Consider the following 12306-nt stretch of genomic DNA (forward strand, 5'->3'; position numbering starts at 1 on the left):
ATGTGAGACTGCGAACTTAGTGAATGTTGTGTGAGTTCTAACTGCTCTACTGACCGGCCATTTCCTTGTCTCTCTCCCTGTCCTCTGGCCTCCCTGTTCCTTGAGACACAATAATTAATAAGTCTACAGCAGCCTCTGTGTGTTCAAGTGAAAGAAAGGGTCATACTTCTAGAAATTAAGCTTAGCAAGGAAGGCATGTCAAAAGCTGAGACAGGCTGAAAGCTAGGCCTCTTGCACTGGTTAGCCAAGTTGTGAATTCAAAGAAAAGGATCTTGAAGAAAATTAAAAATTCTACTCCAGTGCACACACACAAATGATAAGAAAGCAAAACAACCTTATTGCTGATATGGAGACAGTTTTAGTGGTCTGGATAGAAGATCAAACCAGCCACAACATTAAGCCAAAGCATGACCCAGAGCAAGGCCCTAACTCTCTTCAATTCTGTGAAGGCTGAGAAAGGTGAGGAAGCTGCAGGAAGCTGGGAGAGGTTGGTTCACAAGGTTTAAGGAAAGAAGACAGCTCCAAAACCTACAAGTGGAAAGCGAACCAGCAACTTGCTGATGTGGAAGCTGTAGCAAGTTATCCAGAAGATGTAGCTAAAATCATTGACAAAGATGGCTACACTAAACAACGGATCTTCAGTGTAGTTGAAACAGCCTTCTATTGGAAGAAGATGCTATCTAGGACTTTCCTAGCTAGAGGGGAGAAATGAATGCCTAGCTTCAAAGCTTCAAAGGACAGCCTGACTCTCTTAAGAGCTAACACAGCTGGTGACTTTCGGTTAAAGCCAAAGCTCATTAACTGTTTCAAAAATCCTAAAACTCTTGGGTTTTTTTTTTGTTTTTTTTTTTTGAGACAGAGTCTTGCTCTGTCGTCCAGGCTGGAGTGCAGTGGTGCAATCTCGGCTCACTGCAAGCTCCGCCTCCCAGGTTCATGCCATTCTCCTGCCTCAGCCTCCCCAGTAGCTGAGATTACAGGTGCCTGCCACCACGCCCGGCTAATTTTTTGCATTTTTTTAGTAGAGATGGGGTTTCACTGTGTTAGCCAGGATGGTCTCGATCTCCTGACCTCATGATCCGCCTGCCTCGGCCTCCCAAAGTGCTGGGATTACAGGCATGAGCCACCACGCCCGGCCCAAAAATCCTAGGACTCTGAAGACTGATGCTAAACCTGCTGTGTCTGAGAACTATAAATGGAACAAGAAAGCCTCGCTGGCAGCACATCTGTTTGCGGCATGGTTTACTGTATATTTTAAGTCCGCTGTTGAGACCTACTGCTTGGGAAAAAAAAAATTCCTTTCAAAATACTACTGCTGATTGACAATACACCATGTTACCCAAGAGCTCTGCTGGAGATGTGCGAAGAGATTAGCATTGTTTTCGTGCCTGCTACCACAACATCCAGCCGAAGCCCACGGATCAAGGCGTCATTGTGACTTTCAAATCTAACTATTTAAGAAATACATGTCAGGCTGGGGGAGGGGAGAAAAAAGAAAAAAAAGAAAGGAAGAAAAAAATCATTTCATAAGGCTATAGCTGCCATAGATAGTGATTCCTCTGATGGAGCTGGGCAAAGTAAACAGAAAACCTCTGGAAAGGATTCAGCATTCCAGATGCCATTAAGAACATTCAGGATCCGTGGGAGGAGATCAAAATATCAACATTAACAGGAGTTTGGAAAAAGTGAATTCCAACCCTCTTGGATGACTCTGAGGAATGCGAGACTTGAGTAAAGGAAGTCATGCAGATGTACAGCAAGAGAATGAGAAGTGGAGCCTGAAGATGTAACTGAATTGCTGCAATCTCATGATCACACTTGAATGGATGAGGAGTCGCTTCTTATAAATGAGCAAAAAAGTGGTTTCTTGGCTGCAATCTACTCTTGTTGCAGATGCTGTGAACACTGTTGAAATGACAAAGGATTTAGAATATTACGTAAACATAGTTGATAAAGCAGCAGCAGGGTTTAAGAGGATTGACTCCTATTTTGAAATGAGTTCGGCTGGGAGAAGTGGCTCATGCCTGTCATCCTAGCACTTTGGGAGGCCAAGGCAGACAGATCACCTGAGGTAAGGAGTTCGAGACCAGCCTGGCCAACATGGTGAAACCCCCTCTCTACTAAAAATACAAACATATTAGCCAGGCGTGGCGGCACGTGCCTGTAGTCCCAGCTACTTGGGAGGCTGAGGCAGGAGGATCACTTGAACCCAGGAGGCAGAGGTTGCAGTGAGCCAAGACTGCGCCACTGCACTCCAGCCTGGTGGACACAGCGAGCCTCCATCTCAAAAAAAAAAAAAATGAGTTCTACTGTGAATAAAATGTTATTAAACAGCATTTCATGCTACAGAGAAATCTTTCATGAAAGGAAGAGTCAATCAATGCAGCGAACTTCATTGTTTTATTTTAAGAAATTGTCACAGCCATCCCAACCCTCAGTGCCCACCACCCTGATCAGGCAGCCATCATCAAGGCAAGGCCCTCCACCAGCAAAAAGATCATGAATTGCTGAAAGCTCAAATGATGGTTAGCTTTTTTAGCAATAAAGCATTTTTAATGAAGGAATGTACATGTTTTAGATATAATGCTATTACACATTTAACATACTACATATAGTGTGAGCATAACTTTTACATGTACTGGAAAATCAAAAAATATGTGTGGCTCATCTGTTATAATGTTTGTTTTATTGTGGCGATCTGGAGCCAAGGCTGAAATATGTCTGAGGTATGCCTGTAATGTATAAGTGCTAGTAGAAACGAGTTGTGCAGGCTTGCTATTTTTTTCAATTTTTATATTTGGGTTAATGGTAATATACTAAGCGTCCAGTCTATAAACTTCAGCATTCGTTGCGAAATCCAGAGGAGACTTTTAAGTGCTGTTTTGTAGATGAAATATGAAAGAGAAACAAGGGCTTAATGGTAAAGATGACATATGACTATATTAAGAAACTGAATGGCCCTTTGTCCACAAACAGTAACCCACACAGCATTGCTACTGTGGCATGCCCACTGCTCTGCACTGACCTCATGGAGCAGAGAACCTCCTTCAGACACCTCACGCACCCCCTGAGGAGCTAATGTTTCTTCCCAACATGGAAAATTTGGAAGAGGCCTATTCTTCACAGCTGTCACTTCTCATTTTGAAAGAATATGCCCACCCTTATTCCCAGGCAAGGTGTGAGGAGGTCTTTGGGCTCCAGCTGTTGCCAGGAGAGGTGGTGAAAGTCAACAACAGGGCACTGGACACACATAGAAATGTGACCCACAGCTATGGTTTGCAAATACAGTCTTTCAAGAAGTCCTGCCACGTCCTAAATGCCCAAATCCCTTGCCTCCCATGATTCTTCTCCTCAAAGGACCTTCTGCTGGACGCCACCCCCTCCCTCTCCAGTCCCACCAGGGCCCTCCCCGCCATCCTCTTAGGCCACAGCAGCCAATAAAGAGCGTTTTTATCCCATGATCTGTACCCCCAATGAATCCATAATCATAGTTTCAAATGTATTTACCAAAAATACTAACATTATCTGGAATGAATGAATGAATGAATAAATAAATAAATATTATATATTTATACATTTTCATTCTTCCAAAGTGAACCCCACTATGCCAGTTTTACTCCATACTCAGTGTTCTGGAAAGCCCATATTCTTTCTAAATTTTTCAGCATTTTTTTCTATTTTTGTACTTTACCAAAATTATTTACATTGGAATAAACTCTCTTCCTTCTGAATTCTGTAGTAAAAATGTGATTTATCAGCTTTTGTACATAAGTTTTACCAAGCTTCCTTCTCCTGCTGTGAATGTTCCATTGTGTCCTATTTCTGAGTCCAATTTTTCTAGGTCAGCTTTTTCCAGATGTAAATTTTGGCAAGAATATTCTTCCCTCAAATTTTAGTTATTTGTAAAATTTACAATGTACAATTTATATCACTGTGGTTTCAGTCGGTTTCAGGGTTGATTATTCCTATCAAGTCTAATTTTCCCTTTTACAGTCTTTAAAGTTTCTAATTAGATGTGTGGTTGGTTTGTTTTTAATCTATAACATATTGCTGTGTGGTTTTAGCCACTTTGAGTTTTATTTTACTTTGATTATTTCCAACAATCTACATTTGCATTTTTCTCATTTATAAAATGGGAATGATAATAATAATAGTGCCCCTTTCATGGGGTTACTCTGAGGATTAAGTGGGCTAAGACATATAAGCACTTAGCTCAGTGCTTAGCACAGAATACATACTTAACAAATCACTGAAGTTCAAATTCCTAGCACAAAAGGCCCTTCCTGATCTGCCCTCCCTCCCCGACGCCTCCCTACACTCGTCTCCCTTTGGGCCATCTCCACTCCAGTGTCCTTCCCGCTGTTTATTCCTCTAGGCCTTTACACAGACTGACTCCCCTACCCAGAATTCTCCCCCACTGTCCTCCACCTCCCACCCCACCTCAGACTGCGCTCTAGCCAATAATGCCTTTTTCTCCTTCAAAATGCAACCCAACTTTCATTTCATAGCCAACATGGTCTTCGTCGACCTGACTTTGTTGCCACTTTGCCCCTCCTTCTATCCCATCTTGAGGGCATCAGCAGTGTCTTTTTCGATGTCTACAATCTAGAAAGTGACCAATAGAGGTGAGTTGAATAAATGAGCATGCTCAAACATCCCTTCTCTACTGGAACATCTTCGTCTTCCACCAATGGCCCTGCCTTTCTTTTTATCTTCCTTCCCAGTCACCTCCTGAGAACTGTCCCCATCACTCCCAAGTGAAACACTTCGTTTTACACCCTCCAGACTGTTACTATGTCCCAAAGGACAGTGGAAGGAAAAAACAACCATTTAAGTCTGCAAATCCATGGGAAAAAAAAAAGGAAATTTTCTTTTTTTTTTTTTTTTTTTTTTTTTTGAGATGGAGTTTCACTCTTGCTGCCCAAGCTGGAGAGCAATAGCATGATCTCGGCTCACCGCAACCTCTGCCTCCTGGGTTCAAGCGATTCTACCGCCTCAGCCTGTTGAGTAGCTGGGATTATAGGCATGCGCCACCATGCCCGGCTAATTTTGTATTTTTTTAGTAGAGACGGGGTTTCTCCATGTTGGTCAGGCTGGTCTCAAACCCCCGAACTCAGATGATCCACCTGCCTCGGCCTCCAAGAGTGCCGGGATTACAGGCAGGAGCCGCCGCACCAGGCTAAAACAAGGAAATGTTCACACTCAACAATTCCCCTGTTTACAATCCTTTGGTGGCTTCTTACCCTTGTTATGAGATCTCAAAGCCTCACCACGGCTGTCCAAGTCCTACATGCACTGGCCTCTGCCCACCCCTCTAGCCTTATTTCATGTCACTTGGCCCCTTGCTCCCAGCAATTTGGCCACATAAGACTTCTCCAGTCCTCAGATGCACAAAGTTCCCTACCACCATTGCCCACATTTTTCCCACTTACTGAAACCCTTCCCCATCTCCACACTTCCATTAGCTAAATGACGCTTACTCTTAAACATGACTCAGGCTAGGTTAGGCCACTCTGTTATACAAGCTCATTGCCAGTACTAGACTGGCACTTACCCAAATTGCAACCGTAATGCTTTATGACACTGGGGCAGGGGAAGTTATTGTCGGTCTCTGATTAAACTGCAAAAGCTCCAAGAAAGCAGGGATAGCATTTGTCTTATTCTTTGTCGTACCCACAGCACTTTACACATAGAAGGAGCTCAGTGCGTTTTGCTGGATAAATGAGAGTTGCTCTGCTGAGTGTGAAGCTATCTGGAAGGGCTTCTTTGGAAGAGCGGGTTGTCACTTCCCTCACAAGGGTGACCCCAAGATAGCCACTGGAGACCACAGAGGGTGGGAATGGTGAACCACATACAGGCAGTGCTCCAATAGGAGGAGCAAATGAAAAGTGGCAGCTGGGGAAACCCTGAAGCCTGAGAGTCCCATGGGGGTGACCAGGGAGAGAGGCCTATATAGGTCATGGATGTTCCAGGGCAGCAGGACCAGGGAGCGTCTGAAGGCCCGTATTTGCATATCCGACAAAAACAGAGTCTGGAGGGAAATAGCTGCTTAGGGGTTTTTTGTTTGTTTGTTTGTTGTTTTTTGTTTTTTGTTTTTTTTTGAGACGGAGTCTCACTCTGTCACCCATGCTGCAGTACAGTGGCATGATCTCGGCTCACTGCAGCCTCTGCCTCCCGGGTTCCAGCGATTCTCGTGCCTCAGCCTCCTGAGTAGTTTAGATTACAGGCATGCGCCAGCAAGCCTGGCTAATTTTTATATTTTTAGTAGAGATGGGGTTTCATCATATTGGTCAGGCTGGTCTCGAACTCCTGACCTCAGGTGATCTGCCCACCTTGGCCTCCCAAAGTGCTGGGATTACAGGCGTGAGCCACCATGCCCGGCTGCTTTTCTAATATCTCTATACTTCCCACACATACTGCCTTCAAGAGGCTTGTGATCTACCTGTAGAGACCTTTGTATGCCTGTTCCCAAAGCAGACACACCAAAAACCCTAGTCTAGTACTTGGCAGACAGTAGTTCCTGAACACCTACCAAGCCGATGACTGAGAGGGTCACTCAGAGAGGACTTCGCCCAGGGCTGCCCCATCAGGCTTGGTGGGTTGCACAATATGAAACTCCAGGGAGGTACCTGCACACACCACAAAGTCAATGGCACAGCTCAGAAGCTTACATCCCATCAGAGCAAAAACAGCACTAAAGTTTCCCCCATTCTGCCAAGAAAAGAACAGGAACTTGACTAGCAAACAAAGTCAACCAAAAAACTGAGGTCTGTAGGGGATTAATGTAGTATAATTAAGGGGAAAAAATACTAAAGCCCCATTAGCTACAGATAGACTAAATGTTTAACAGAAAAACGTCATTTTTAGAAACTACATATTAAGGGAAAGAATAACTTTCACAGTCTTGAAACATAAGAAAGCTCAAGAGCATAGAGAGCATAGAGAGAGGTCCCTAGACAGGAGTTTTCTTGCTCTAAGTGAAAGGCAGGGTCGCGCACAGGGACCTGTAATCCCAGCGCTTCGGGAGGCTGAGGCAGGTGGATCACCTGAGGTCAGGAGTTTGAGACCAGCCTGGCCAACATGGTGAAACCCCATCTCTACTAAAAATACAAAAAATTACCCGGGCTTGGTGGTGGGTGCTTGTAGTCCCAGCTACTTGTGAAGCTGAGGCAGGAGAACTGCTTGAAGCCGGGAGGTGGAGGTTGCAGTGAGCCGAGATCATGCCATTGCACTCCAGCCTGGGTGACAGGGCAAGACTCTGTCAGAAAGACAGAAAGAGAGAGAGAAGGAAAAGAGAAGGAAGGAAGGGAGGGAGGGAGGGAGGGGAGGAGGGAGTGGGGAGGGGAAGGCAACCAAAGCTTAGGAATGTGGGTGCAAATAAATTCACAGGTTTGGTGGTCAGAAGTTGAAGGTGTTTCCAACTTATGGCTTCCATTTTCACTGTAAAATAAGGGATAAAACCAACTACAGCTATTGATATGGAAATGGTGGGGTCACAGGTTTAAGAAGTATGATGGTTTTGAAATAACAAAATATGATGGTTTTAAAAAATAAAACAGAAAACCGATGAAAGAAATGGAACAGCTGGACAGTAACAAGGGTTGCTATAAACATTAAATGAGACATGTATGTAAAGTGCATGGCACTTTATAAATATTCATGTCCTTCTCCCCTCCTACCACCATCTTAAATGGAAGAAACTGTCTTACTTATATTTGTATCATCTATCATTGCCCATACTTCATGTTCAATTTTTGTTGAATTGGTTCTAAATCTTCACACATAGTAAGTGAGATACATTTTTTGAGTTGGACTGAATCCTTTCTGCAGAACTTTGCTGTTACTGTCAGAGGGGTTGCTGGTGCAGTGAGAAAAATGGTAGTTCTTGATACTAGACTAACTAAACTTCAGAGAACCTGGATCCTCCAGCCAGGAAAAAGGATTGTGAACTTCGCATGTCATTCCATCTGTCTCCAAGTCTCGATTTCCCTACCTATTAAACTGGGATACGACACTCACCAAACCTACAAAACAATAACCAACATGATCGGAAGAGCTTTGTAAACAGTGTAGCATACAATCTCAAAGGCTGAACGCATTGAAGGAATCCTTTGGGGAGATAATTTTTCACAGTATCAAGAACCATAAAAATGTTGAAAACTATTGACCTAGGCATCTCCTTCCCAGAAATATATCCTATGACAAGGGTTTCCACCCTTTTTCTACCCGTCCACCCAAAACATCCCCATGGATGGCACATTCCTAAGTTTTGGACTAACGCCTATTAAGCTAGGATGTGAATCACGTACAATCCCTGTCTTGCTGCCACTCAACAAGATACATCCCAGTGAAGGAAGTTATTCTGGGAATCATCTGAATTAAGTAAATAATTCACCAAATGCAGTATTTCACTTATTAACAAATTGGTTGCAAGTTCCACAACCCATCAAGACAAGCAGTCAAGACTTGGCATTCCATCAGAGAAATGCAAATCAAAACCACAATGAGATACCATCTCACACCAGTTAGAATGGCAATCATTAAAAAGTCAGGAAACAACAGGTGCTGGAGAGGATGTGGAGAAATAGGAACACTTTTACACTGTTGGTGGGACTGTAAACTAGTTCAACCATTGTGGAAGTCAGTGTGGCGATTCCTCAGGGATCTAGAACTAGAAATACCATTTGACCCAGCCATCCCATTACTGGGTATATACCCAACGGACTATAAATCATGCTGCTATAAAGACACATGCACACGTATGTTTATTGCGGCACTATTCACAATAGCAAAGACTTGGAACCAACCCAAATGTCCAACAATGATAGACTGGATTAAGAAAATGTGGCACATATACACCATGGAATACTATGCAGCCATAAAAAAAATGATGAGTTCATATCCTTTGTAGGGACATGGATGAAATTGGAAATCATCATTCTCAGTAAACTATCACAAGGACAAAAAACCAAACACCGCATGTTCTCACTCATAGATGGGAATTGAACAATGAGAACACATGGACACAGGAAGGGGAACATCACACTCTGGGGACTGTTGTGGGGTGGGGGGAGGGGGGAGGGATAGCATTAGGAGAAATACCTAATGCTAAATGACGAGTTAACGGGTGCAGCGCACCAGCATGGCACATGTATACATATGTAACTAACCTGCACATTGTGCACATGTACCCTAAAGCTTAAAGTATAATAAAAAAAACAAAAAAAAAGACTTGGCATTCAAGTTAAGAACTGCCATCCTTATGAAATCACTCAAAGGAATGAAGAACTGAATATACCTATGAATTAGGCTGATCGGCAACAATGATAGTAACAACGTCAGCTCTTTCCTATCTATTCTCTCATTGCCTCCTCATGAAAATCCTGTGTGGTGGACAGGAGGGATTTATACCTTCTGTTCTCCAGGTGGAACCATGGGTTTCTATTCACTCAAAATAATTTGACAGCCAACAGCCATGATGGATAGAGCCCTCGTTTTATTTCTTCCAAAAAAAAAGGGGGGGATACAGGTGCAGAACATGTAGGTTTGTTACATAGGTATACGTGTGCCATGGTGCTTTGCTGCACCTATTGATCCATCCTCTAAGTTCCCTCCCCTCACCCCCTACCCCCTAACAGGCCCTGGTGTGTGTTGTTCCCGTCTCTGTGTCCATATGTTCTCAATGTTCAACTCCACTGATGAGTGAGAACATGTGGTGTTTGGTTTTCTATTCCTGTGTTAGTTTGCTGAGGATGATGGCTTCCAGCTTCATCCATGTTCCTACAAAAGACATGATCTCATTCCTTTTTATGGCTGTATAGTATTCCGTGGTGTAGATATAACACATTTTCTTTATCCAGTCTATCATTGATGGGCATTTGGGTTGGTTCCATGTCTTTGCTATTGTAAATAGTGCTGCAATAAACATATGTGTGCATGTGTCTTTATAGTAGAATGATTTACATTCCTTTGGGTGTATACTCAGTAATGGGATTGCTGGGTCAAATGGTATTTCTGGTTGTGGATCTTTGAGGAATCACCATACTGTCTTCCTCAATTGTTGAACTAATTTGCATTCCCACCAACAGTGTAAAAGTGTTCCTATTTCTCCACAGCCTCTCCAGCATCTATTGTTTCCTGACTTTTTAATAATCGCCATTCTGACTGGCGTGAGATGGTATCTCACTGTGGTTTTGATTTGCATTTCTCTAATGACCAGTGATGATGAGCTTTTTTTCATATGTTTGTTGGCCACGTAAATGTCTTCTTTTGAGAAGTGTCTGTTCATATCCTTTGCCCACTTTTTGATGGGGTTGTTTTTTTCTTGTAAATATGTTTAAGTTACTTGTAAATTCTGGATATTAGACCTTTGTCAGATGGGTAGATGGCAAAAATTTTTTCCTATTCTGTAGGTTGCCTGTTCACTCTGACGGTAGTGTGTTTTGCTGTGCAGAAGTGGATAGAGCACTCTTTGAGGGCTTTCATGGCCTGAACCACTGACATTATGTGGCTGTGAATCCCTGGGCACATCACTTCAAGCCCCTGAGTCTCCTTTTATTCAAACTGCTTCCAAAGCTGCTGAGTGGTTCGAATTGGCTACCTGATGTGAATGCGCTTTGAGATGCAAATACGTACAAAGGTGACATGCCTTATGGCTTGCTGGCTCTGTTCCTAAGCCGGAACCAATGATAACGCTCCAGGTCCAAAAATGGGCCTTCCCTTTACCCACTCCTGTTAACGACACTCTAGGGTTTCTAGTCAGTCTGCACATTGGCACACCTAACGCAAGGATAAAACGTGGCCATAACGAGGCAAAATAAATATTTATTAGAAATCAAAAAACCATTTCTTCAATGGCACAAACATGTTCTTACTCTTTGTATGATTTCTTTCTTGAACATAGAGTTTCGCACACACATACACACTAAGAACAAGTAGGTAAATGAGAATTTACAAGGATCCGGCACATTCAAGGAGAATGGGGTGACAATTCTGTGTTTGGAACCAAGATCACAGTAAAAAATATGTAAATCAATGCAGAAATCAAGTACGGCTTACAGGCCCGGATGTCGGCCCATCTACCTGGGCCCTGCCCAGAGCGAAAGGTCACAGGTCACCAGGCCTTGAGGAAGGAAAGGAATGTCAATAATACTGGGCTCTCTCAGGCTGGAGCCTTCTAAGAGCCTAAAGACTTCACAGTACAACCTCCAGCACCTTCTCCCACATCCCAGGGAGGAAGGTTAAGCACCTTTTATTCCTAACAGATATATCACATAATGTCTAGAATAATGAATTCTTCCTGAGGAAAAGTTTAGCTAAAGGAGCATTTGCAGCCAAAGGCACTATCTGAGCCTGGGAGACCCCATCCCTGGAAAACACTTTCCCCTGAAATTACTAAAATGTCAATCACGGAGTTTTAGGATGTCCTGATAGACCCACGGGTTCAACGGGGTGTGGGGGGGAGGTGGGGGGAGTGAGGGTGTGTGTGTGCACGGGTGTGGTTTTGTGCACCCCTGTGGGCACACTTGAATTTTGAACTAGTCATAGGGAACATAGGGGACAATGTTGACTGCCAAATGAGGCACCTGAGAAAATAGTCCTGTCCCCCAATATAAGCCAAATGCAAAGACTCAAAATGATGGAATAACTGTGCTTTTTAAAAATAAATAAATAATGGCTCAGGGAGACATCTGTGGTCCAAGAATCAGGACACTCCAGCCTCCACAGCTCTGATATGACCTTCCTGCATGACTTTGCCCAAGTACACATTGCTCTCGGAGCATTAGCCTCCGGGCGTAAAACGAAGGAAGTGCTCCTTTTCACTCTGATGCTTCTTGACTTATGGCTTCCCTTGGTAAACCTACCTAGGCTCAGACATTTTGGCTGAAAGCCTTTTGGGGTGGACACTGTTGGGAAGAATATCCAATACAGAAAATGGTCTTGCCAACAAATTCCATCCAGACCCACAGACAGCAGATCACCAAAACATGTGAGATGACAAACATCCATATGGCTCTCCATTCCCCACTTGGACAAAAGCTGGCAGGTTAGGCAAATAGAAAGAAATCAATAATTGGCTTTATCCATTAACATCCAAGTCAAAGCAACTCTGGATATGGCTTTATCCATAACAGATACGGCTTTATCCATTAATGGATATGACTTTCTCCGTTAATATCTGAGTCAAAGCAATTCTGGAATTCCCAGCTCCATAATGTGGAGCATGGCATCATGAATCCAAACCACTTCCTTTCAGACCAAGATGTCTGTTCAGGCTTAATGCGGGTAGCTAACTCCAGATGTGGAATG

General features: G+C 43.4%; 1 protein-coding gene across 2 annotated transcripts in view; it reads right to left on the reverse strand.

Annotated features, from left to right (window-relative positions):
* Nucleotides 1-12306, reverse strand: part of SPATA22 (spermatogenesis associated 22) — a 203198-nt gene that overhangs the window by 188994 nt on the left and 1898 nt on the right. The gene's annotated exons all lie outside the window — the stretch shown is intronic.

This window comes from Pan troglodytes, chromosome 19 (genome assembly GCF_028858775.2).
Source record: "Pan troglodytes isolate AG18354 chromosome 19, NHGRI_mPanTro3-v2.0_pri, whole genome shotgun sequence".
Classification (NCBI taxonomy): domain Eukaryota; kingdom Metazoa; phylum Chordata; class Mammalia; order Primates; family Hominidae; genus Pan; species Pan troglodytes.